The sequence below is a fragment of the Heptranchias perlo genome, chromosome 20 (genome assembly GCF_035084215.1).
Source record: "Heptranchias perlo isolate sHepPer1 chromosome 20, sHepPer1.hap1, whole genome shotgun sequence".
Classification (NCBI taxonomy): domain Eukaryota; kingdom Metazoa; phylum Chordata; class Chondrichthyes; order Hexanchiformes; family Hexanchidae; genus Heptranchias; species Heptranchias perlo.
In genome coordinates this window covers 38,856,527-38,861,976 of record NC_090344.1, presented here as the reverse complement: position 1 = coordinate 38,861,976, position 5,450 = coordinate 38,856,527, and positions in this window count along the sequence as shown.

Here is a 5,450-nt window from a genome sequence, read left to right as displayed (position 1 = left end):
GTTTAAGAAGGGCGGCAGGGAAAAGCCTGGGAACTACAGACCGGTGAGCCTGACATCTGTAGTGGGTAAGTTGTTAGAGGGTATTCTGAGGGGCAGGATCTACAGGCATTTGGAGAGGCAGGGACTGATTAGGAACAGTCAGCATGGTTTTGTGAGAGGAAAATCATGTCTCACAAATTTGATTGAGATTTTTGAAGGGGTAACCAAGAAGATAGATGAGGGCTGTGCAGTCGACGTGGTCTACATGGACTTTAGCAAAGCCTTTGACAAGGTACCGCATGGTAGGTTGTTACATAAGGTTAAATCTCACGGGATCCAAGGTGAGTAAGCCAATTGGATACAAAATTGGATTGACGACAGAAGACAGAGGGTGGTTGTAGAGGGTTGTTTTTCAAACTGGAGGCCTGTGACCAGCGGTGTGCCTCAGGGATCGGTGCTGGGTCCGCTGTTATTTGTTATTTATATTAATGATTTGGATGAGAATTTAGGAGGAATGGTTAGTAAGTTTGCAGATGACACCAAGATTGGTGGCATTGTGGACAGTGAAGAAGGTTATCTAGGATTGCAACGGGATCTTGATAAATTGGGCCAGTGGGCCGATGAATGGCAGATGGAGTTTAATTTAGATAAATGTGAGGTGGTGCATTTTGGTAGATCGAATCGGGCCAGGACCTACTCCGTTAATGGTAGGGCGTTGGGGAGAGTTATAGAACAAAGAGATCTAGGAGTACAGGTTCATAGCTCCTTGAAAGTGGAGTCACAGGTGGATAGGGTGGTGAAGAAGGCATTCGGCATGCTTGGTTTCATTGGTCAGAACATTGAACACAGGAGTTGGGATGTCTTGTTGAAGTTGTACAAGACATTAGTAAGGCCACACTTGGAATACTGTGTACACTTCTGGTCACCCTACTATAGAAAGGATATTATTAAACTGGAAAGAGTGCAGAAAAGATTTACTAGGATGCTACCGGGACTTGATGGTTTGACTTATAGGGAGAGGTTAGATCGACTGGGACTTTTTTCCCTGGAGAGTAGGAGGTTAAGGGGTGATCTTATAGAAGTCTATAAAATAATGAGGGGCATAGACAAGGTAGATGGTCAAAATCTTTTCCCAAAGGTAGGGGAGTCTATAACGAGGGGACATAGATTCAATGTGAGAGGGGAGAGATACAAAAGGGTCCAGAGGGGCAATTTTTTCACTCAAATGGTGGTGAGTGTCTGGAACGAGCTGCCAGAGGCAGTAGTAGAGGCGGGTACAATTTTGTCTTTTAAAAAGCATTTGGACAGTTACATGGGTAAGATGGGTATAGAGGGATATGGGCCAAGTGCAGGCAATTGGGACTAGCTTAGTGGTATAAACTGGGCGACATGGACATGTTGGGCCGAAGGGCCTGTTTCCATGTTGTAAACTTCTATGATTCTATGATTCTAAGATGGTCGTGGTTGTTGGAGGCCAATCATCTCAGCCCCAGGACATTGCTGCAGGAGTTCCTCAAGGCAGTGTCCTAGGCCCAACCATCTTCAGCTGCTTCATCAATGACCTTCCCTCCATCATAAGGTCAGATTTGGGGATGTTCGCTGATGACTGCACAGTGTTCAGTTCCATTCGCAACCCCTCAGACAATGAAGAAGTCCGAGCCCGCATGCAGCAAGACCTGGACAACATCCAGGCTTGGGCTGATAAGTGGCAACTAACATTCGTGCCAGACAAGTGCCAGGCAATGACCATCTCCAACAAGAGAGAGTCTAACCACCTCCCCTTGACATTCAACGGCATTACCATCGCCGAATCCCCCACCATCAACATCCTGGGGGTCACCAATGACCAGAAACTTAACTGGACCAGCCATATAAATACTGTGGCTACGAGAGCAGGTCAGAGGCTGGGTATTCTGCGGCGAGTGACTCACCTCCTGACTCCCCACAGCCTTTCCACCATCTACAAGGCACAAGTCAGGAGTGTGATGGAATACTCTCCACTTGCCTGAATGAGTGCAGCTCCAACAACACTCAAGAAGCTCGACACCATCCAGGACAAAGCAGCCCACTTGATTGGTACCCCATCCAGCACCCTAAACATTCACTGCCTTCACCACCAGTGCACCGTGGCTGCAGTGTGTACCATCCACAGGATGCACTGCAGCAACTCGCCAAGATTGATTTCAATATTGATTTCAATAACTTCAGATCATAACCTCTGCTCCCATGTTTTCGGACAGCGAGTGCTGGTAATGGTTCTGCTGCTGCCATTTATAGCTACTCCTCTCCCACCTGGAAGGACAAGGGCAGCAGGCACATGGGAACAACACCACCTGCACATTCCCCTCTGTTGACCGGAAATCACTGGTTAACGGTTTTGGCTTAGTACACAGAGGAAGAGTCAATTCTCTCTTAATTCTCAATTCACTTTATTAACGTTATTAGATTATGTACAAACCGCTTATACGTCTGGTTAGATGTCGGCATGCAGTTTACAGCAGGTTATACAGTTTTATACTCAAACTAGGATTTAAACGCACACCCACTAGGTTTCCCTGACTAACACTCCCTGAGTATTAGGATTTAAACGCATACCCACTCGGTTTCTCTGACTAACACTCCCTGAGTGGTCACAGAATAGAAAGGATATTATATTACCCGGAAAGGAGAGATAATGCTGGCCAGGCAATTCGCTCTCTCACTCTCGACGTCGTCTCTTCGTCCCTGACGGAGTCTCTACGTCCCTGACGTAGGGTCCCTACTTCCATGATGGTTAGTCTCCAGAGTCTCCCTCAAAAACACACTCTGGCACCAAGCCTGCAATGCTTCAGTTTTAACTCCAAGTCTGTCTTTTCGAATGATGCTGTCTTCTCTGGTTGGCTTAAAGTTGCTGGAGTGGTCGGAGTCATCCCCTGATTGGCTCTGTTCCAAGGGGCTAGGTGGCATAACCTCAATACTCCTTTTCTAAATAAGGACTGGTGCCTCATCAAAGCTCCTTTGTCCCTCTCAGAAGCGGAACGAATTCAAACTGGTTCTGGCCAGTTCAGGCCAGTGACTGAACTCCAGGTCACCTCAGTTCAAAAGTCAGTGTCTTTGTTCGCACTTCGAATTAAGCTCAGTAGTCTTCTGCAGCCCCTGGCCAACACCTCCAAGTCACACACCATCCCGACTTGGAAATATATCACCGTTCCTTCATCGTCGCTGGGTCAAAATCCTGGAACTCCCTTCCTAACAGCACAGTGGGAGAACCTTCACCACACGGACTGCTGCGTTTCAAGAAGGCGGCTCACCACCACCTTCTCAAGGGCAATTAGGGATGGGCAATAAATGCTGGCCTCGCCAGCGACGCCACATCCCATGAACGAATAAAAAAAAAGGCACCTCGTTGAATTTGCCACAGTGTATTTTAGTGCCTGCTGTGGGGAAGCCAAGTTATAGATCCCAAGACCAGATTTCCATTCCTTACCTTTTTTCCTCTTTATTTCAGTTTTTTTATTAAATGTATAATATATCTGTTCTGTACGACAATGGTTGCTTCAATCAGTGACCTTCCACCTCAAACCATGGTTCAATTCAAGTCCCATTTCCACATCCATGGAGAGCATCAGGGAAGGAAGGTCCTGGAAACGGACAGGGAATGGAAAGGGAGAGAGATTCTCATGGTTGGTAAGATTAAAGATTTGATCACTGTGGAAATATGTTTATTGCCATTTTGTTTTTACCTTGGATCAAGAATGCAAGATTCCCATTTCCCAGTGGTACTTTGATCTATCATGAAGCAAGTGTTTCTGCATTGGAACAGAGCTGCCTGTTTTATTCTGACTCATTTCCCCACAGCTGCTTACACTTGACGTTCAACAGAAGGGTCGTTTTTCCTTCTGGATCCTGTACCGACAATTCTGACACTCAAAAACTGCTCTGTAACCGTCTGGGTAACTTGTAGGTGTGGAATACCTGGAGAATAGATCAGAAAACCAAAGGTAAGCAATGCAGGGCTCTCAGAAGCTAAGGTCAGCAAGGGTTAAATGTGGACGGTCCTGGTTTCAAAGAACACGTTCAACAATATCTCTCATGAACTGATGGACAACCATTGGGCATGTTCTCTCCTTTGTTCCCCACCCCTCCCTCCCCATCTGATCTCCCACCCTTCCTGAGTAGCCAGTCGCAGAGTGGGCTAAAGTATTCGTGGCTTTAGTGCATGGGCTTCCCGATTCATGTGAGCCCCATAGACATACCACAGGTGCTGTGTCACCTGATCTCCACCCCTTGAAAGTCTTTCGCTGGCAAATTTGCGTCAGCGTTTCCATCAGCTTCAATCCTTCATCATGTCTTGTGGTTTGAAGTCATTTCCCACTGTTGCCATGGCGGTTAATCTACCGAGCACCTCAAGGGTTAGTCCTGTAAATCTCTTGCCCCGCCCCCTTCTGACACACCCTCAGACTCCTCCTTGGTCTTCAGATTGTGCGTCCTCATTCGTCCCATCCAGACCATGCCACAGAATGGAATGGTTTACAGCACAGAAGGAGGCCATTTGGCCCATCGAGCCCATGCTGGCTCTTTGTAAGACAATCCAGTTAGTCCCATTCCCCAGCTCTTTCCCTGTAGCCCTGCAATTTTTTTCCCTTCAAGTATTGATCCCATTCCCTTTTGAAAGCCACGATTGAATCTGCTTCCACCACCCTTTCAGGCTGCACATTCCAGATCATAACGACTCGCTGCGCAAAAAAGCTTTTCCTCATGTCGCCTTTGGTTCTTTTTTGAATCCTGGTGGCTCGGTTGGTAAAAGACTCCATGTACAGTTCAGGAAGACCCCCAATGTTCAATGACTTAGCTTATTCTGACCAAGGCTGCAATAGGAATATTAGCATTGGTCTCGGTACACTTTAACAAGGCGGGATTCCCACTTCTGATTTCTGTGGAGTAAATTCTCCTTTAATGTGTATGTGGACACGGAATGAGAACAGGATTGGGCTCGGCTGTGATGCCACCTGCAGTCAAACAGCCTGCCGTGCTGGAGGTCTACCAGCAGCTGTGGACTATAGCCAGCATGCGTCAGGGCATGCGGAGGTGGCAGTGGGGAGAATTAAAGAAAAGCAAATACTTACATATCCCAGCATGTGACAACAGTATGAAGGCATTACATATCTGGCAGTCGGAGTTCCTCCATTTTGACCCTAACTTGGGCATCAGTGTGGTTCGTGTACCCATCTAAAGTGAAGGGAAAATTGGTCTCAAATGTCTTGGGAATCTGGTCGACTGTATCCGTTTGGGTTCAAAGTAATCTGACAATGAGATAGATGGGAGTGTTACCTGTTTGTAATGCACAGCATGTTACCAATGCATACAGCATTATTATAGTTCTGTACATTGTTATTGTGAAAAGGTGTGGTATATAATTAAAGGTGTGATGAACCACTATAAATTTAGATTCATCGAACCCCCTCAGTCTATAATCTGAAGAGAGCCTTGCA